The sequence below is a fragment of the Sceloporus occidentalis genome, unplaced genomic scaffold, assembly GCF_023333645.1.
Source record: "Sceloporus occidentalis isolate IW3139 unplaced genomic scaffold, rSceOcc1.0.p SCAF_2, whole genome shotgun sequence".
In the NCBI taxonomy this organism is placed as follows: Eukaryota; Metazoa; Chordata; class Lepidosauria; order Squamata; family Phrynosomatidae; genus Sceloporus; species Sceloporus occidentalis.
The window spans coordinates 239,677,678-239,700,055 of NW_028316982.1; the positions used below are offsets into that span (position 1 = coordinate 239,677,678).

The 22,378-nt window shown below is 41.0% G+C and overlaps 1 protein-coding gene across 4 annotated transcripts in view; it reads left to right on the forward strand.

Moving 5' to 3' along the window:
* The window catches only part of LOC149319863 (galactosylgalactosylxylosylprotein 3-beta-glucuronosyltransferase 1-like), a 65,342-nt gene that overhangs the window by 15,147 nt on the left and 27,817 nt on the right, over positions 1–22,378 (forward strand). For 3 of the 4 annotated variants that reach the window (XM_089512488.1, XM_089512489.1, XM_089512486.1), the window contains one exon: positions 19,084–19,188. The gene's annotated coding sequence lies outside the window, so the exon portion shown is untranslated. Of the gene's footprint in view, positions 1–14,095; positions 14,216–19,083; positions 19,189–22,378 lie in introns of those variants that run through there. The other variant, XM_089512487.1, reaches the window with a different exon arrangement.

Consider the following 22,378-nt stretch of genomic DNA (forward strand, 5'->3'; position numbering starts at 1 on the left):
CAACCACTAGACCACTCTGGCTGTCATGCATCAGTGGCTAGCATCATATGATGCAAAAGTTTGCATAGTATAGCCTCAACTTCATTTTGCAAAAAAAAAATTTAGAGATGAAAAATTCTCACCTAGTGTTCCTTACTGTATTTAGGAATACTTATGTATATAACCATGGGCCACAAGGAATGTTTGTGGGGTGATTTGTAAAAAGAGACCTATCCATTTTTGAGAGTGAGGTTCTATGTATATGTTGCATACAGTGTGTATACTAGAGCTTGATTGTAGCTTCATTTCCCCAAAGAGAAAGTGGAGGAACAATGAGATCTTTAATCCTCTCCCCAGCTACTCATACTATTTCTCATCACTCTTAAATTGTACTTTCTTCCCAACAACAAAGTCTACCCCCACCTGCTATTTTCCCCCATGCCAAATCGCACCCCCCCCCCCACTCTTAGTGGCTCTTTCCATTTGCCGAACTCAAAATCCATCTATGATGCACTTTTGCACACCTTTGAATGCTTGCAAGGGGAAAAGTTGTTTGGGAGGCAGATTGAAGCAGGAAAGTGACAGGTAGAGAAAGGGTTATGCATCCCTCTTTCCTGTTCTTCACTCTTCGTAATCTAGTGGAGCTTTAATACATGAATTTTCATTATCGTATTCATTTACCTCCCTACTGCCATGAACAATCAGTCATCCTTGAGGAGCTACACTACAAACAGCCCTCTCATTCCAAAGTGCATGCAGAGCAGAAAGCTTTTTGTGAGAATTGACCCCAGCAGTGCAATCCTCTGTGTGCCTTACTGCTTGTCAGCAGTAAGTCTGATTGAGTTCACTACAATGATCTGCCAGGTATAAATGTATAAGATTGCAGCCTAAGAGGGGAACCAATGAAGCAAGGGTTTTTTGGTTTTTTAATAATGATGTAGTATAACAACTCTTAAGATTCTATCCCTTTTATTTTTAGTAGGTTATAAAAAATCTATTAAATCTGTTGATGAAATTGACTTAAAATCACTAGAAATCAGTGGAAGGAAGCTGATTCAATTAATTAAACAATTGTGTATAGATCTTAAACTATGTCATCTGAAAAGTGGTGTTTTACAGTTTATTGAGGGTGGGCTAACTACCTTGTGGCACTGAATGGGAATGAAAATGGTGTAATCATGAAAATAATGTGGGTTAAAATATTTTGTGCGGCCACTTGTTGGTTCCATGCAGGAATGAAGCATAACTTATTAAAACATTGTATTCTGAGCACTAAGAATCAGAATAGGGGGTTTTGTAGCTCAAGAATCAGCTGGACCTGGCTGCGCAGGGTATAATTTTCACTAACCATTGCCTGTATGAAAGGAGAATGTAATCAGCTGTGAAGCCTATTTGAGGCACTGTTTCACAAACCACACTGGAATACAAAGGCTAACCACATGTTTTTGAATTGATTTTTTGAAAAGTTATCCAGATATTTTGTTCCAATCCATGGCTGTTCCAGTTATTCCTCATGCACGGTGAATAAATTTAATAGAAGGGGACAAATGAGCCATCTTACAATTTAAATACTTTGTACGGGCATGAAGTGCCATAATGATGTAGAGCCCTCAGAACTACATATCACCAGCATTTAAAGAAAGCAAAACCAGGGTTGTAGGGGTTACTGATGGTCAAACATATTAGAGTACAACTGTGGAGTGATCAAATAATGGGACACAATTTCTTAACGGTACATCTCTGTCAAATATGTACAGAGCGTACAGCTATAATTAAGGGACTAAAAAACTTCTAGAATGCCCCAGCTGGCATATAGAGGATTCTTGTCCGTGGGGCACAAAAATAATATTTTCTAAGTAATCCATCACTAGATGATACAAAGCCCTTTGCAGAGAGACATAACAATGGCTCTAAGCCTATCTCCTCAAGGAGTTTCCACTCTAAGGTACAATTACAGGTTTAGGAGGGATACAAACCACTAATGCATAAAAATACCACCACTTCTGGGCAATGCCTGCCAACCTCCAAATTGGCACAATTTTGGCAGAATCTCTACCAGTACTAATCTAGTTAGACCAGTGATGCGACTGGGTTACAAGGATTTATGCATCTGTTAAATGTGGTCTTGTATGTATGTTAATTAATATACTCCTCAAAGAAGGCCTCGAGTATGGCTTTCTTTCTGTCTTTTCAAATCCCAGTCTCATGGGTTTTTGACTGTGTCAGTGATGTTCCATGCATGTCTAAGTGTGCTTATGTGCCTCTTAATTAATGACATACTGCTAAATGGAGGCCTAAGTGAATGTGGTTTTATTTATTTATTTGTAATTTTATTAATCATTCATTCATTCATTCATTCTATTCATGTCCTTCCTTTCCTCTAATGAACTAAAGGCAGCGTCCATGCTGCAATAAAGAGCTTGGAAAAAATTACCCTTTTTGGACCAGAATTCCACAAATTCTTCTGTAAACATGTGGAGAATTCTTTTTCCCACTATTATCCTTACAACCACCCTATAAAATAGGCGAGGCAGTGTGTCTGGACCATGGTGACCCAGAGAGTTTCATGCCTCAGTGAACTATATCTCCCAGGCCCCAGTCCAACCTTCCAAACTCTAAACCACATGGAATCTCAGATATATAAATTACTATATGTATATCTTATCTTTGTTCCATTGTGGAATAGTACTATATTACTGCTGCTGTTGACATTTCCTACACAAGTCCCTTGAGGTCAGTGGACAACATGTGCAACAGTTTGTCTAAATGTGTATGTATGAATTACGAAGCTTCAGCAAAAGTTTGTTCTTTGTTCCAATGATAGGCATTCCCTTCTTGCTTAAAACGTTTTCTCCATATTTATTTTCACAGACCATAAGGCAGAAAGGACTCCGACTCCTGATAAACTGTTCTGGATGTCCTCCCCTTTCCCGCTTTGGATGCCTTCCCAACTACAGACTCCCCCAGCTTGGCAGTCTTCCTAGGATGAGACTTCGCAATTGCTGGCTACTTCAAGCCAGAAATCAATCAGCCAGGAAATTCCTTCTGTCTGGCACTCAAAGAATCAGGAGCCTGTTTCTAACAGACTGCAAGGCAGCATTGTGATGAGTTTAGGGGCTGTGTGCAAAATGGGGAAAAACCTCACTTAAAGCAAGTGATAATTCAGAAATATCAGAGGAAAACAAATGTTCTTGTACTTTGAGAATAATTCCTCCCCTCTTCCCCCTTACATACTGCCCTTCATTGACTACCCAAACACACACCAATTCTTCAGTGTGTCTCAGATGCCTTGGGACTGGAGCACATCACAATTCTGCATAATGCTCCTTTGGAACTGGCCAACCTCGCCATTAGGAAGAGTGAGGTTGCTTCCTTGGGTAGCAGATCCAGGGGGACAGCAGTGGCAGTTTCTCAATAGTTTGAACTGCAACTTTCAAAATCCCCCAACCAGCAGTGAGCATGCTGAGTTGGGTATTATGGGATCAGCAATCTCAAGAAGTAATTTTTCCAAGCTTTGACTTTACTAGGACCCCATAACACTTCTATACTCTTGACTGTTGGAGTACAGAGCTAAGTATGCTAGATAGGTTTTTTCCTGCACTCCATAAACTAGCTTGGGTTGATGACTTTAGATGTGATAGAGCATGCTGTCCCCTGCATTTCTAGTGCTGAATTAAATTTCAGTAGACAGTGCAATCACCTTCTGTAATGTGGAATAGGAAAGAGTGAGATGATTGTTTTTTTGTTATTTGCCTTAGGCAGCAAAATGCTTTGGGACAGTCCTGAAGGTGTTGTGCTAGTGGTCTTCATTATGCAGTTTTCCTCTCTGAAAAGTAATCCTACTGGATTTCATGTAATGTTTATAAAATGAGAAGAAAACCTCATATAACTCCTATGTAGAAGAAGGAGTTTACAGGAAACTCATATAGACCTCTTTGTGGCAGAATATAGGAATATTCCATGTGTTCTTCTGTTGTGAACACTGATTGCCAAAAAAAGCAAGCTAACCCAAACAAGTTTGCAGCAAAAGCTGAACTAAAAAACACAGAAAGAGGAAAAACCTAGTACAATGCATAAGGGACAAAAGGACCTTAGACTTGAAAGGTTCCAGGAAACTTTGGAAGCAGCACAAACTTTGCCACTCTAAAAATATCTGATTTTGTCTGATTTTAAAAAATGAGCAGGATCCAGTCTAGATACCATTTAGATGGGAGACCATCAAGGATACAGATCATTACCAGATAAGGCTGGGGTCAAATGCTCCTTGAAATCATGGAGAGCTGCTGCCAGCCAGAATTCTCAGTACTAGCGAGATACCATCAATAGTGTGATTCAGTGTAGGGCTCCTGTGCCTTTGCTCCTATGCCTGTTTATGAAAGGTCAGCAGTGAAGAATGAAACAAACTACACCGGTTCGTAGGAGTATGCTGTAGAGCATTGATGCCACTGAAGAATAGGTCCGTGTGCAGGTGAAAGGGATATGATTACACTCTTTAAATACCTCAAGTGCTGTCACAGAGGAGGGCAAACATGTTCTCTGCTGCCCTAAAGGGTGGGATCAAACCTAATGGTTTTATGTTACTCTTAAAGAGTGTAAGAACAGTTTACAAATGGGACCAATTTGGGAGGGGGGGAAGGTTCATTCTGTAGATGTCTTCAAAAAGAGACTGGACTGCCATCTGCTGGGGTGCTTTAGTTAGAGATCCTGTACAGTTGACCCTCCATTTTTGTGGGGAATCCATTCTGGACCCCCCCCCCCAACACAAAAATGGAAAATTGCCGATATTGGAGTCCATATTGACTCCAGTGATGGCATGTTCCTGTGCTTTGGGTTCATGCCCTTTTGTGTTGCCCTCCGTTTGTGGCTCGCTTATTTCCGAGGAATGCAGACTCCAAGTCCGTGAATGGAGGAATGACTGTATTTAGCAAGAGATTGGACTGGATCCTGGTGAAGCCCTTTCCAACCATATGATTCTATGAAGGTCTCCAAGAAAGATCTAATGTGGGAAGAGGTAGATCTTTAGATATTATATAACTAGACTGTTCAGAGTTATAACTGTCAGCACCAGCACTTTGAGTTAAACCCCAAAGCAATACGAGAGCCAATTGAATTGTTTCAGAACTGATGTTATATATTTTCTTTGGCCCATTTAAGTCAACAGTCTGGCAGCCATGTTTTCAACCAATTGTCATTTTTGAGAACTGTTAAGAAGCAGCCCTGTGGATATCATGCAAGTTTGAACCAACGGAACTATTAAGATTCTCTGTCTCTCAGATAGGTTAATCATCTAGGGCTGCATCCACACTGCAGAAATAATTCAGTTTGACACCATTTTAACTACCATGGGTCGATGCGATGCAATTCTGGGAACTGTAGTTTGTTGAGGCACCAGAGCTCTCGGACAGAGAAGGCTAAATGTCTCACAAAACTACAGTTCCCAAAATTCCATAGCACTGAGCCAAGGCAGTTACAGTGGTGTCAAACTGGATTATTTCTGCAGTGTAAATGCAGCCTTGAATAGCTTCTTTAAAGTTTATACTAAAACGCAGAATGAACCCACCACCCCACTGAAGTGGAAGCCATCACCCGCCACTGCTCCTCTTCCCAAAAACTGTAGCCTTCTACAGCAGCTTTATCTATTTAAAATAGCACTCAAGTAGGCTAGAGCATACAAAAACCAAATTTAAACAGTGAAAAAACTTAAGATCATCACAATAGGAAAAACAGGTTGGAAAAAGAATCCTAAAACCTAAAAAATGAGTTAATAGCAATAGCAGCTTTATTTATATATCACTTCATACTGCACTAAGCAGTCTCTAAACAGTTTACAACTGTAAGCTAATTGACCCCAACAAGCTGGATACTCATTTTAGCAACCCCAGAAGGATGCAAGCCTGAGTCACGCCTGAGCCCCTGGCTGGGATTGAGCTCACAAGCTGATGCTTTGTGAGTGAGTGGCTGCAGTACAGGTATTTAACCACTGCACCACCAAGGCAGGTCCTTCCTAGAAGCACAAGTACAGTGGATCCTTGTTATACACTGGGGTTTGGTTCCAAGATCCCCCGTGTATAACAAAATCCGTGTATGCTCAAGTCCCATTAAATATAATGACATAGTAAAATGGTGTCCCTAATAAAAAATGGAACATCAAGGTAAATGTATACTTTTTTGGAACATTTTCAAACCATGTATGCTTGAATCCGTGTATAAAAAATCCGTGTATAAGAAGGGCCGACTGTAGTGGAAACTGATCATAGTTTGTTGTGCATTTCACAACCTGGTATCAAACCAGGACAAAGCCCTGTTATGTATGTTCCTCAAAGAAGTCTCCACATGCAATGATTGTAGCAACCTGGATAACTTCAAAACAAGACCAGCACTCCCTTTGCTTTTCCCCAAAAAGGACTGAGGCAATGTTGCCTGTAACTGTATATGTTTGTCTCATACTTCCACACCTTAGAGGTGTAATGCTGTGATGTGACCCACAGGTTACCAGTTACCACATAAAAACATGCACCTGAGGAAGTAGGCTGAAGTCTATGAAAGCTCATCTTTCTTTCAGTTAATTTCAAAGAGGCTACAAGATCCTTTTGCATACTTAGTTACCACATGGTAACTTAGTAGAGTCTAGCCACCTGTAGCATCTACTTACTTCATGAGAAAGATGTTGGTCTTCTTCTGTTTGCCAGTGGTCATAGGAGCAGAAAGGGCAAATGATAGTGATACTGATTGATAGTGATGCTGGAACACTCTGGGTCACTGTGTGCTCTATTTGAAAAACCAGTGGCCCAAGCATTTCACTGCTGCAAACATGGAGTACATGTTGTTGTTTCAGATTACGGGAAGCTTCAAAACACCCCCAGGAAAAGTATCTAAAAGAAATCTAAAAGATTTCTATCTAAAAGAAAACTAAAGGAATTCATTCTTGCCCAGATGGTTGTTTGTTTTTTACAGGTTAGAAATAAGACTAAAGTGGCAGCATCCTTACTCAGCAGCTTGTATTGACTTTTTGAGCTCAGAAGACTGATCTTGTTTTCCTCTGTTCTGTGCCTCTTCTTGTTGCCTTTCATCTCCATGGGTTATTTTTTTAATGCATTCTTTCTTTCTCAATCCCACGCGCCTCTCCAATCTGCAGAAAGGTGAAAAGGGGCCAGGAGTGAGGCACAGGATGGCTTTCCTCTATCTGCTGCTTCATTCCCCACCTCCGACATGAATAGGGCCCTTCATACATTCCTCAAAAAAGAAACACAGATGCTTTTGTTTGGAGGACTTGTAGGGTAGGATGGAATTAATAAATCAGAGAGCTGATATTGTACTGCTACATTCTTGCAATTTTAAAGCACAATCATGAAAGGCAAGTGGGGTAGGGATTGGGTTTAGTTAATTTATCTTTAGAGAAAGTCTTTTGCCAACCTCTTCCATGTTCCTCTCCATGCAACTCTTCCTTTTTTATTCTCTTTCCTCAACAACCAAACATTACATCAAAGCCATCTAATGCATCTTCAGAGCAGCAATGAGAAGATCGGGGTTAAGGGAAGGGCTTTCTACAGATAAAATGTTTATTCCTGCAAGCCAGGTAAATGTTTGTGGAAATTGATAAATATGGATATAGTTGGAAAATCAAGTCTATTTTTATCTTCTCATAAGCCATTCTGATAGCTGTGGAGCAGTTCCTATATCTGATTTACAAGATTCCTGTCAATCAAGACAAAAACCAGGTTTGACACTGCAAATGCTATCATCTTCAATTGTTATATTGGGATAATGGTAAGGTAGGCTTTTGAGCTGGTTACTGCAGAGATAGAGAGAGGACAGACTGGAATCTCTGAGTAATTGACAAAGGATGGGCAAAATCTTTTTTTTTTAACTTTTAATTGTTCAACAAAAATTGGTGTATGAATTTGTGCATGTACATACATAGATGCACAATATATGCGTGCAGCCAAGAGAGATGTTTGGGTATAAATTCATCAGATTGCTGCTATTAAAAAAAAAGTTAACAAGCTTCAGGATTTTTTTTAAGTATACGTCTGTTGCATGTGGCTTCAGTTGGCAGATTTTGGGGTTTTAGTAACATACAAAGTGGACCTCACAAGCCTGAAATCTGCCCACTCCTGACTTAGGCTCATGTGCTGTGGGAAAGCATTGAGGAGCATGGTAAATGGAAAATAGCCCGAAGATTGGAGAAAGATACAACAGGTTCTTGAATAAATATCTCCATACAAAATATTTAAGGAAAAGAACTGGAGAATGGGACTTAGGGCCCAAACAGACAGGCCAAAATAAAGCTTCTTCGGGTCACTTTGGAGGTATGCTATTTAAATGATGCATGTGTCCTAAGAAGCCAGAAACCACGCCAAAGCTGCACTCCAGTCCTAAGGACTGGAGCATGGCTTTGGTGCAGCTTCCAGCCTCTTAGGACACATGCATCATTTAAACAGCATATCTCCAAAGTAACCCAAAGCGGCTTTATTTTGGCCTGTCTGTTCAGGCCCATTGAAAGCTAGGAATCCCACCCTAACTGCACATTGAATTTAGGGAATTACTTCTGAGTAGACATGTATAGGACTGTATTTTAAAAATTAGCATTATTATAGTGTACGGTGCTTCGAACAATTACCTTTTTGATCACAGGTCCCAGAATCATCCAGCTGAGCAGCAGTAGTGGGAATCATAGTCAAAAATGCAATTTTCCCAACCTGCAATTGACAAACTATCACTTTTGCCTCCTTGGATGTCACTTTTGCATTAGGCAAATAATTTTATTTTCCCAGGCTTTGAAAATCTCAGCTTTTTCACTTTCTTTATGTTGCTATTCCTGTGAACTGCTTTTAAATTGTGTTTAAATTGTTTTGTAGTAATGTTTGTTTTCTTAATTTTAAATCATTTCTAATTTTTCATAGAGCTCGCCTTGGAATATGCTGAAGGGTAGAGCTAAGATGGTATAGTGGTTTAGAATTGGACTATGGAGTTTATCACACAGGGGGAAATTGGGACTTTAAACAGTGATTAGCCCAAGAAAATTGTGCAATTGACATTAAAACGCAATTAAAATGAAATTAACACAGCCATTATCCTGTAAATAACCAGGCAATAAATAGCAAAAAGTCATTCACGAGATTTTCCTGTGAATGATTTGCTGCTGTTTCTTGCCTGGTTATTCACAGATTAATGGCACTTTCATCACATTTCACCTCTACATCATGTAAAAACCATTATCGCAATTGTGGGATTTTAATAGGTTAATCACAGTTTATACTTCCAATTGTCGCCTGTGTGATAAACTCCTATGACTCTTTGGAGACCAGGATTCAAATTCCCGTTCCATCATGAAAACTCACTGGGTGACAGTGGGCAAGTCATGCTCTCTCAGCCTCAGTGGAAGGCAAAGGCACACCCCCTCTGAACAAATCTTGAAAAGAAAACCCCAAGTTAGGGTTGCCATAAGTTGGAAACAAAGTCACACAACAACAGGAACACAACAAGTGTATAAATCATAGAAATAAATAGATCAAGGAACACCAACAACTGGAAGCCTTTTATAAAACGTACAACATGCAAGGTATATTAGAGCATGCATTTGTTTTGTCTGGTTAAATATTTATTAAAGCAAAGTTGTTAGTATTATAATACTAGACAAGTCTACTGGGACATGTACCATCTGTGAGGGACAGTATATCTGTATGCATCTTCTCAGCAAGTCTGAATGGAAGGTAAGGCTCTGTTACACCTATTTTATTGATGGAGAAAGAGACTTAGAAGTTTATTGCATGTAATTTTCACGCTGACCCGGGCACGAGATAGGATTTGGCTGGAATGGGTTAAAACTTATTTTACCACATGCAAAATTTCTGCTGCGCTGCCAACCAGCCATCACCCGTCCTCCAGCAGTGCTCTGGCAGCCAATTTTGGTACAACAGAAGCTTTCCGTAGTACCAAAATTGGCCGCCAGAGCACTACTGGAGGACAGGTGACGGTCGGTTGGCAGCACAGCAGCAATTTTGCATGTGGTAAAATGAGTTTTACCCGTTCCAGCCCGATCCCGTTCCGTGCCCTGGTTGGCGTGAAAATTACATGCGATAAACTCCTTCATGACTTGTCCCGAAAAGACTTGTCCTGAGGCTTGCCCACAAAAGTCCATTGTCGGGCTGGAGTTTGAACTCAAGATTGAAATACAACACCCACTACCTGTTCTGTAAAAAAACAAGTTTAATCACTCATGTCTGCTTTTGTAGTGAATACTGTTCCCTATTCCATTCAGTTTTTTAAGCAACAAATTCTATGCTATCTATGGAGCAGTGGGAGGTTTTGATACAAGGCAGTTTAGTAAATCACTGTTTTGAAACTGGGGGAAAGCTACGGAACATTCTGACTGTTCTTCTCCATACATGCCATTTCTCTCTGTTCCTGTGGGCAGAATAAGGTTCTATCACCTTCAGTTTCCAGACTGGCAGAGGTCCTAATCCTTGGAAATATCAACCAAAAATATATTCACACTTTATTTTGTTCAAATAGAAGAGCTGAGAATAATGCCATATGCTTGCATGGCAATGAAGCAGAGCTGGGATAAGGGTCTAAAAATTTTGGTTTCATCTCAGCACCAAGTTAAGAGCCAAGTTATTTTCTTAATGACTTTGTGGGTCTAATGGTTTTAACAGTTTTAACTTGTTTTAATTTGTTAGTGACCCTAATATATTTTGAGACTATGCACTATATTTTATCGTTTCACACTTAAAATTGTTTTGAATTGTTTACATTCATTTTATTGTATGCCATCCTGAGGTCTTTGGCTTTCTTGTTGTTGTGTGTGTTCAGATCAGTTCCACTTACAGCAGCTCTAAGGCAAACCCATCATAGGGTTTTCTTGGCAATGATTTGTTCAGAGAGGGTTTAGTGTCTCAAGGTGCTGCAGCTATGTTCACAAAGCTCTTTCACCATCACCTTTCCCTGTATATGAGTGTATTATAAAATGTATTACATGTGTAGCTTTTGGAAGCACTGACATGAACTACATTCTTAAATTCCTTCCTGCATTAGTATTTTGAATACAGACTACGTGCCCTTTTCCATTATAATCTGAATTTTAAAAAGTAACGGTTTTGGATTACAGTTTGCAGAATCCCCCAGCCAGTATGGCCACTGGGAGTTGTATTCCGAAAAGGTAACTTTTGCAAAGTGTGATCCTAAGTAGGTATGACTTTTCCACTAGATGGCTACCTAGGACAGCACTTTGTAGGGTGGTAAAGCAGCTCAGTGGTGCAAACAAAGGTAGTGAGTGGGCATCTAAAACACATAAATGTCATAGAAGTTTATGAGCATTTCTTTGCAAGTTCCACTGAAACCAAGGGAGGTTACTCCTAAGTAAGTGTGTATACTTCTTATCAATGTGAGAGAATGTACCTTTCCAGTCATGGCACCAAAAGACTTTGGGCCAAACTTTCTGTTAGTGCCCATTTCTGAGGACTGTTTTACTTCATGTGGGAACAAACCTGATAGGTAAAGAGGGAACCTTAGCACCTTTGAGACTAACTGAGCAAAAGATGTGGCATAAGCTTTCATAGACTTGGTCTACTTCCTCAGGTGCATGGAATGAAGTGTTGCCCAGGAAGGAACTTTATAATCAGTCCATGTGAATAACCTAGAAATGGAAAACTTGTGGTTATGTTATAGAAATGCAAAACATGTGGGTACATAGAATCATAGAGTTGGAAGAGACCGCAAGGGCCATCCAGTCTAACCCCCTGCCATGCAGGAAATCCAAATCAAAGCATCCCCAACAGATGGCCATCCAGCCTCTGTTTAAAGACCTCCAAGGAAGGAGACTCCACTACACTCCGAGGGAGTGTGTTCCACTGTCGAACAGCCCTTACTCTAAGGAAGTTCCTCCTAATGTTGAGGTGGAATCTCTTTTCCTGGAGCTTGCATCCATTGTTCCGGGTCCTGTTCTTTGGAGCAGCAGAAAACAAGCTTGCACCCTCCTCAATATGACTTCCTTTCAAATATTTAAACAGGGCAATCATATCACCTCTTAACCTTCTCTTCTCCAGGCTAAACATCCCCAGCTCCCTGAGTCATTCCTCATAGGGCATGGTTTCGAGACCTTTCACCATTTTAGTCGCCCTCCTTTGGACACGCTCCAGTTTGTCAACATCCTTTTTAAATTGTGGTGCCCAGAACTGGACACAATATTCCAGGTGGGGCCTGACCAGAGCAGAATAGAGTGGCACTATTACTTCTCTTGATCTAGACACTATACTTATATTGATGCAGCCTAAAATTGCATTGGCCTTTTTAGCTGCCGCATCACACTGTTGACTCATGTTCAACTTGGGGTCTACTTGGACTCCCAGATCCCTTTCACATGTAGTTTCATTCAGCCAGGTGTCCCCCATCCTATATCTGTGCATTTTATTTTTCTGCCCTAAGTGCAGTACCTTACATTTCTCTATGTTGAATTTCATTTTGTTAGCTTTGGCCCAGCTTTCTAGTCTATTCAGGTCATTTTGAATGTTGATCCTGTCCTCTGGAGTATTAGCTATTCCTTCTAATTTGGTGTCATCTGCAAATTTGATAAGTATGCTCCCAATCCTGTCATCCAGGTCATTGATAAAGGTGTTGAATAACACTGGGCCCAGGACAGAGCCCTGTGGGACCCCACTGGTCACTTCTCTCCAGGATGAAAAGGTGCCATTGTTGAGCACCCTTTGGGTTCGGCCGGTCAACCAATTACAAATCCATGTAACAGTTGCCTTGTCTAGCCCACCTTTTACAAACTTGTTTGCAAGAATGTCATGGGAAACTTTGTCAAAGGCCTTACTGAAATCAAGATATACTATATCCACAGCATTCCCCTCATCTACCAAGTTGGTAATTTTATCAAAGAAAGAGATTATATTTGTCTGGCATGACTTGTTTCTCTGAAACCCATGTTGACTTTTTGTGATTATGGCATTGCCTTCTAGATGTTCACAGACCCTCTGTTTAATGATCTGCCCTAGAATCTTTCCTGGTATTGATGTCAGACTAACTGGACGATAATTGTTGGGATCCTCTTTTTCCCCCTTTTTGAAGATGGGAACAACATTTGCCCTCCTCCAGTCTGCTGGGATTTCTCCTGTTTCCAGGAGTTTTCAAATACTATTGCCAATGGCTATAGTATTTGATCTATAGTGAGTGGGCATCTGGACACATGCCAAAGCTTATGCTGCAACCACTTTACCACAGTTGGTCTCAAAGGTGCTATAAGTACCTTCACATACGGATACTCCAAATTAACACAGCTATGTCTCCTATATGTAGAGTTTGTCTCCTAGATCTTACATATACTGTACATTCAATCTGTCATTGAGGTTAAATAAACCCCATGCACTAGTCCAATAAGAATGAAATCTCTCAGAGAAGTGTATCAATAAATTGGAACGTATCTTGTCGTTTGCCTCTCTGAAAGCTTCATATAGCCTCTCCACCCAAAACCAGTTTTACAAACCAGGTAATAAACTGTTGTATTCAGAGGGCTGCACCCACACTGTAGAGATAATCCAGTTTGACACTGGTTTAACTGCCCTGGCTCAATGCTATGGTATTCTGGGAATTGAAGTTTGTGGTGGCCTGAGAGCAGAACCCCAGAGTAGCCACCACAAACTTCAATTCTTAGAATGCCATAGAATTGAGCCAAGACAGTTAAACCAGTGTCAAACTGGATTATCTCTGCAGTATGGATGCAACCAGAATAAATCTGAGATGAACATAGAAGGACTTCATGTTTGCCCTGCACAGGGATACCAGGCAGATGCTCAGGGACTATGAATAGCAAATACCTTTCAGAAGAAAAGGTCCTGCAGTTACATGGAATTGAGGCAATCTTGTCACATGGATAGGCAAGTTAAAAACAGTATCATTACATGGGGCAAACTCGGGTGTGAATGGGTCTTACCTGACTACTGTGGTGCTTCTGAAGTACTATTATATATGCAAAATGTCATAGTGCAATTCTGTGTGGAGATGACCAGGACATGGTAGGTAAATTGTCCACAGTGATGGGTTGCCATCCCAAGGTGGAGTTTCGTACCTCTCTTCAGACTTTAGATATCCATGTAATGCTTGCTTACTTACTTAGAACTCTATTTGAAACCCTTGAGAATTATTGGAAGTTTCAAGAATATAGAGTTGGAAGAGACCTCAAGAGTCATGAAGTCCAACCACTTGCAATGCAGGAATACACAATCAAAGCACCCAGGTATTCTGAATGGCTGTGCTACTGATGTATTGTTATTGATTGAATACATCGTAGTATTTTATTTTTGTGTGTGTTTGTATGATTTTTTAAAATTTTTGAATGCAAGCCACCTTGGACACTGTGGGAACATAGGATTTAAATGTACTAATGAGCTACCATTTCCTTTACTATGAAACCTATGTAAGTTCTAAGAACATGATCATCATCTCTCCACACTTTCTCCCTGTTTTAAATATGAAGGCTTTGCTTTTTCCCATTAGTGTACCAATAATGTATTGGAGACTGTGGCATAGGAAAGGTAATGAAGGTCACATGTCTATTCATTCGTGTCTGAAGCTAGTCCTAATGCACCAGAAGAGGCCAAAATCAGCCTGCTAAAATTGCTAGTTACAGGGAGAGATATCACAATCAAGAGTTCTCACATAACAATGGAATGACAGGAAAGGCTATGCTGTGGTTTGTACTATTCCTGTCAAATGACAGGTTCCCTGGTCCGTTGTTATTCTAATGCTTAAAATGATATGTACTTAATGACCAGCTACTGTAGTATGTACAGTTGTGGTCACCACTCCACAGAAATGTGTATTCGTAGAGCTAGAAATGTGTGGGAAACATAGCCAAGGCAATCAAAGAGCTGTAGAAATAGTTACAACATTTATGGCTGTTTAACCTTTAAAAAAGGTGAGGGAGAGAGAACATGGTAAAGAATTATAAAATTATGCATAGTGTGGCAGAAGTGAAAAGGAAGAGGGTTTTTTCTATCATTTTGTCATGAAACCAGAACACATGCTTATAATTTACCAAAGCTGAATAGTGGAATATTCAGGAGAGATAAAAGCAGATTCTTCTTCACCTAATGCATAGCTGCATTTTGGTATTCACTATTACAAAATGTAGGAATGGCTGCCCATTTACATCAGTAGCACCATACTGAGTATTTAACATTGGCTATGTCACTGAGTTGTTACATGAATCTTCCCACTGTGTGAAGAATGTTTCTGTCCCCAATCCATGTCAATGGCATTTACTTGTGGAGAAAAGAAATTCACTAAATGATGTGTGGGATACATGTGAATTCTACTTAATTAATTATATGGCTAGGAATACCCCAGTTGATGTGCATAAAATTATAGAAACAATGAAGTATAACTATGAAAAATTAAAGAGGCATAAAAACCACCAAACCAGTAAATTAAAAGAAAACACTTAAAACCCACTTGATCTCTTTGACAAACCATGTCAAAGCAGGATATATTTAACAAAAAGGGATGGATTATAAATACCGCTGTGCACATGGCTGGTGAGAAATTGATTTACCTGAGGCCAAAAATGAACCTGTGAGAGTCAACTCTTATATAAACTGAGATATAATGCAGTTATATCTCCACAAGTGTGTCACTTTACCAAAAAAAAATAAAAAGGGGGGGGGGGTTGGAATCTAGATTGTCTTACTTGTTCAAGAAATATCTGGACTACTGAAATATCTGATAATGAGCATACTTATTATTTAAAGTTTTTTTAAGTTACTTATTTCAACTGTGGCTTCTAGAATCTGGCTATGCCAGCTGGGGGAAATCTGTGAGCTCTGGTCCAAACAAGTAACTTTCCCTAGCTCTCCTTTTAGTAGAGAAAGAAACACCATCTTATTTTACCTGGATGTTTGACGCACGAAGGTGAAGTGAAAATGGATGCTGCTGAACATTTCTGTCGAGCCCAGTCCTTGACACCACATCACAGCATTGGTGGATGTGAGGGAAACGAGGGGGAGGCTCAGGCAACTATAAGTTGCTACTGATTTCAGAGAGCAGAAAAAAACAGCTGCTGAGAACACCACATACACCAGAGCTGGCATGAATTATGCATGGCTTGTTTAAAGAGAGGTCAGCCTCATCAATAATGGAAGGAAGACTCCCTGCTCTGCCTTCTGCATGCATCTTCCAACACCAGCAGCGAGTCATGAAATCTGCATGGACTTCCTCAAGGTGTTTGAAGGGTTGAAAAGAAGCTGCAGTATGGGAGGGAGGCCGAGCTCAGCTGCAGCAAATTACAGTGCATATTTTTACCAGGCACAGAAAGAATACTAGGTTAATTTGCACATACCTTATTAGAGATACAGTTGGGCTCAAGCCCACATGTACACATATGCCTGGAATGGATCACTACCATATGTGCTGTCCATTCTCAGGATCTATGTTGCCTTTTTGTGTCACTAGCTACTCTACTCACTGGTGTGAAATTTTTAAGTCAGAACCATGTGTACAAGCCAACACATGTCCTATACCACGAAAAAAGGAAGGATTGGAAATAATATTTCTAGATTGGCCAGTGCATGTGTTTTTCCTAAATTAGGGCTAGGCAGAAGGGAGAAGGACATTCATCCACCATGGTTGTCTTCTAACTTAACACAAACACTCATAAAGACTGTATGCAGGATATTTACAAACTGGGACATGTCCAGAGGAGAGCAACCAAGATGGTCAAAAATCTGGAAACTGAGCACTGAACAGCTTACAGTTGGGTATGTGAGGGTATAAATACCATGAGGGTATAAATACTGTAAATAAAAAAAAATAACATAATAGTCATATTTAAATATAAGGAAGGACATGATGAAAAATATGTAGGGAGCTTGTTTTCTGCTACTCCAGAAATCAGGGCATGTACCAATGGATTCCAGCAGTAAGAAAAGGGATTCTTCCTAAACGTTAGGAAGAGTGTCTTGGCAGTGAAAGCTGTTTGACTGTGGAATGGACTGCTGTGGAGGATAGTGAGCTAGTGAGCTTTCCTACATGGAGGTCTTTAAACAGAGGTTGGATGGGCATTTTTCAGGAGTGCTTTAGCGGAGTAATCATGCATGGCAGGGGGTTAGACTAGATCAGTGGTGGTGAACCTATGGCACGCGTGCCAGATGTGGCACTCAGAGCCTTCTCTGTGGGCACGCATGATGTCGCCCCAGCACAGAGTTTGCCAGAGTTCATTACTAGAAAGCCAGAGGAGGGATGTGGCACTTTGCAATAAATAAGTGGGGTTTGGGTTGCAGTTTGGGCACTCAGTCTGCAAAAGGTTCACCATCATTGGACTAGATGCTCTTGTGGTCCATTTTAATTCTGTCATTCTAGGGCTGAGCTACATTAGTAGTTGGTTAGGTCAGAATATCATCCCAGAAGATTTGCTGTGCAGCAGTACACCTGAAGAATCAGTGTTAAATTAGAGTTGGATTTGAGGCGTATTAGGCAAAGGGCACTTGCTCTGTTGATCAAAATCAGGGTTTGGTCAGGTTCCTTTTTTGAGCTGTTAAGTCCAATATTCGTTCTGGGAATTTTCGGTGCATTACAGACCGCCGAAAAGCCTGCGCTTTCCCCTCTGGATCAGGGCCTCAGTGGCCAGAGCGGCAGCCACTGAGGCCCTGATCCACCACTTTCCAGGCCACGCTTCCCCGAGGCCTGGAAAGGGGTGTCCTTGGGGCTTCAAGCCCCAAGGACACCCCGCAGTGGCGGGGAGGAGGAGAAAGGGGCCACTTGGCCCCTTTCTCCTCTGTGTCGCTGGGCACAGCCATCTAAAGGCTGCGCCCAGCAACGCAAACCTGGAAGGAGCTCCGAAACGGAGCTCCTTCCGGGGCCGCGGAAAGGGCGCACTAAGCGCCCTCACGCGGCCCCACTATGTAACAACCACGCCGCCCCGTTTAGAGGCGGCACAGTCGTGACGTAGTAATGGCGGCGGCCGTGTGGAACAGCCGCCGCCATTTTGTGCGTGCTCCGTGCATCCTAGGGTTGGGGGCGTCCGGAAAGGATGCCCCTTTCAAACCCTAGCACGTGCGGAGCGTGCACTTTTACGCCTGTCTGTAACGGGCCTTAGTCCCCAAAAGTAAATGTTCCAATCTTGAATCAGTACAAGACAAATCCTGGTATTTACAGAAGCCCTAGCCAGTACAGATTTCATATTGTGTCCCAGTCACAGTATTGCATTATAATGTGATACTGCACCATTACGATATTCTGATATTGCACCAATCTCACACCTTAACAATCATAGACCTAGGCAGCTGAAGATCTAGCCTAGTTCAAGTCCAGAGTGCCTCACATAATATGGTGTTTCTCTCCTCCTAAACAGATTTTACCTATTTGTGGTAGAAGCTTCTGCAGTTGTACAAAGAGGAGAGAGAAAGCGAGGAGAAAATCCCTTCCAGCTAAATGGGAGGAAAGTTTATCTGGTTATTATATGGTCATTTTTTGGCAATCTGTCAAGCAGATTGGACATAAGTACATCAGTGATGAAGGATATGTTCAGCATACAGAACTGCTCAATTAACAGATGCTGATGATGGTCAACTCAGTATATATCAGAGCTTGAAAAATCCAAAAAGGTCCCAAAAAAGGCATTTTTCCAAACTCTGGTATATATGCATCTTTGAAAGAAAAAGAGAATATAAGCCTTGTAACCCTATAACCACATGCAGCAATACATACATGCATACATACATGCATACATACATACATACATACCAAACACTCTTGAATTGCTGGAGCATCTCAGAATATTTTCAGGCATGTAGCAAAGTCACCTTTGAGCTCTATTATTTGTATGAACATATGGTAAGTATGGATGAACACATGGAAGAGAATACATTTGTAAACAAATACATTCATTGTGCAAACAAAGTTATCATAACAGTAATCTGAAATGTTTTGTCTGTTGACCTTTTGAAAATATGAATAGAAGCAATCCTTATGCTGTTCAAAGGCTGAGTGAATTTCACTATTTCTGACTGATATTTGCACCAATTTTGATGCAATTTTTAATGACAATGATAGAACTTCATTATGCATTTGCCACAACACTTCTGTATTTCTCTCTTTCTTTTCCCCTAGTTTCATGAAGCTATGATTCCCTTCACAGAGATGTAAGAACATTAGAAATCTTGGCCTCCAATATCTTTCTGGATAGCAATTCCTACCCAGCAACTCATGTTAAAGGTAATCTGAAACTCTTATTTGCAACTCAGCATCTGCTATTTTTGTGGATTCCACTATAACAAGAGCCATTGATGGACTGGATAGCCATTGTGGTCTCTTCCAACTCTATCATTCTGTGCTTCTGTGGTTCTAATATTACAGCTACTGGCTATGTCAGGGATGTGTAATTTCAGAAGGTGTGGGGGGCTCCCTCCCACATTACCCCCACAGGTTGTACGAGTGCATTTCAGCATACCAGAATTGACATGATGTAATGTCACTTCTGACCACAGGTTTGGTCATTTTGCAGATGTTTGTGGAGGGAGTTAGGAGGATGAGGGAGGAAGCAAGTAACTGCATTTGTGGCTGGTTTTAGGGGAGAAAGCTTTGGGCTAGTTTGGCTAGTCTGGGGTGAAACATTGCCCAAACATCAGCCCACTTTGAATCTGGTGGCTTGGAGGGATTTCACAGGGGCTTCAAGGGCTGTACCTAAGGGTCCCCAGAGCCAAATGCCTCAGTCCACATCTTACCCACCTCTGGGCTATATCAAAAGGGGATTCTGGGAGGTGTAGTCTTAAAAAGTAACCTTTACAAGGTCTGCTTTGCAAGCAGTCCTTACTGTACATACCAGACTAGGTGCAGTAGCAATTAGCAACTACTTTTTAAGTAAAAGGCAAGTGCCAAAGTGATTGAGACTGGGACTTGGGAAAAAGAATAAAAGGACTTAATCCTCTGCCTGTCACAGTGGTCTCAACCTGGGTTGCATTGCTTGCACCTGCTATTTTGTAATTTGTATTAGAAGAAAAACTTCCAGTGGTATGAACTGGATCCTCCCCTAAAGGGAAATACCAAGGATGGAGCCTCCATCTGTAACTCACACGCATCTGGTTGTGTTGGCCACAAGAGCACTTAAGTTAAAATGAGGTTTCTGTTATAACGCTGAAGCACAAACTTTTAATTATGAGCCTCTGCTTTAGATAGCTCTCTATAAAATGAAAACACAAGATGGATGGCTGAAATTAAATAGAGACGTGTATAATTGGAAATCAGCTCAAGAATCTTACAGGCAGCATATTGAAGGCATCCATCATGTGGTCGGTGATTGCTATTGTAAGGGTTTAGCACTGAAGGCTGAAGAAAGTAGTAGCAACTTATAGGAGTGAAGGAAAGGAAAACTCAGAAAGGAAGAAAGGCAATAACAGGGACAGACATGGAAGATAACTGAGTTCTAATTGCACCCTTCAGAATCTCCTACAATATTCACAGTCTTTGCCATCTGTCCCCCAGCCCCATTTCAAATCAACTGCAGAGTTGGGTTTGCAAAAAACTGGCTTGGCCACACTGACTGACTTCATTTGGGAGAAGGGCTATTTAATATTCCTGGAGCCTTATATGGTTTTCACTACCATGGTTGGTATCTTTCTAGAGTATCTGTACTTGTTGGTGTCAGGTACAAAGCACTCCTGACCAAAACAAGATGGAAGAACTTGGTCTCTTCATTTGTACTGTGTGGAATTTCCTCAGGGTCTTGTTTTCAGACCTTTGGCTGAGGGTTGCCCAGAGACTTTGAGTGATGTGCCATCAAGTTGCCAATCATGCCCAGATCTGTTTTTTCTTTGCATATGAACTTAGGCTTATCACTTTGTACATTCATTTAGCAGGTGCCTGCAACCAGTCTTGGCTCCCTGCGAAATGTATTTCTATGATAGATCATTTTTAAACATTAGTCAGTCACATTGTTCCTTAAATCAGGGTAGATATGCTTCAGGACTCATAGGAATGCATCCTGCCATTTTGGGCTCCTCCAGAGTTCTGGAGACTCACATACCCTATTACGGTCACCACGATGGTGGACTGGAAATGATATTTTGTCACTTTGGCCACCTTTTAAAGTAAAAATTAGGCTGATGTGTTGGTCTCCAAAACAATGTTGTTGTTGTTGTTGTTAACTGCCCTTGAGTTAATTCTTACTCATGGTGTGACCATGGATAAGACCTCTCCAAGCCCACCTGTCTTCCATTGCTTTGCTCAAATTCTGCTGGTTCAGGCCCATGGCCTCCATGATTGAGTCCAACCATCTAGCATTAATCTCCTTCTCTTTCTACTGCCCTCTTCTTAGCCATCTATGGTGTTCTTAGCAGTTTTCTCCAGCACCACATCTCAAATGAGTTTATTTTCTTTCTGTCAGCTTTCTTGACTTATCAATTCTTGCATTTGTACAGGGCGATAGGGAATACAGTGGCTTGGGCTATCCTCACTTTAGTGTTCAGAGTTATGTCTTTATATTTTTGGATCTTTCATAGCTGCTCTTCCCAATTGTAGCCTTTTTCTAATTTCTTGACTGCAGTTTCCATTCTGATTAATGTTTGATCCGAGGTATGGGAACCCTTTGACTATTTCAATTTTTCATTATCTAGACTGAATTCTTGTGTGTCTTCTGTGGTCATTATTTTTGTTTTCATGATATTCAACATCAAGCTTACTTTCCTCCTTGATCCTTTTCAGTAACTGCTTCAGTTCCTACTAGTAGTATTGTGTCATCTGCATATCTTAGGTTGTTAACGTTCCTTCCTTCAATCTTTATTCCTTTTTCCTGTGAGTCAAGTTAAAATGACCCAGATGCATCACTAAGAGGTATGGGGGGGGGGGGTCAGAACCCCTCTGAAGGCTGCATGTGGTCCACAGGTTGCACAGTTGCCACATCTGTTATACAGCTTATGTAAATATACATGTAAAGTCATATTTTTGAAGCTACTTTTAGAATATTGAAGTCTGACTCCTACTGTTAGAGCAGAGTAACTAGAGTAGACTCATTAATCAGTGGAATTTACCTAAGTTGCCATTGATTTAAGGGGGCAACCCATAGTTGGATTTAGGCCCAAAAAGTCCAAAGAAAAGCAACAGTGCTGAAGTTGACCTGGACCTGAAGTCAATGGTTCTTAATCCTTTGAAAGGTCATGGATCTCTTTTGTCAGTGGGGCACACTCCCTTGGAGTGTGGTTGAGTCTCCTTTTTTGGGAGTTTTTATCATCAATGTTAAAATCAAGGACCAATTTGCAAGCCCTGCATTATTCAGTTGACCAGAACACACTGCAGAAATAATCCAGTTTAAGATTGTTTTAACTGCCCTGGCCCAGTGCTTGGGAATTCTAGGAACTGTAGTTTATTATGGCACCAGAGCTCTCTCACAGAGAAGGCTAAATGTCTCACA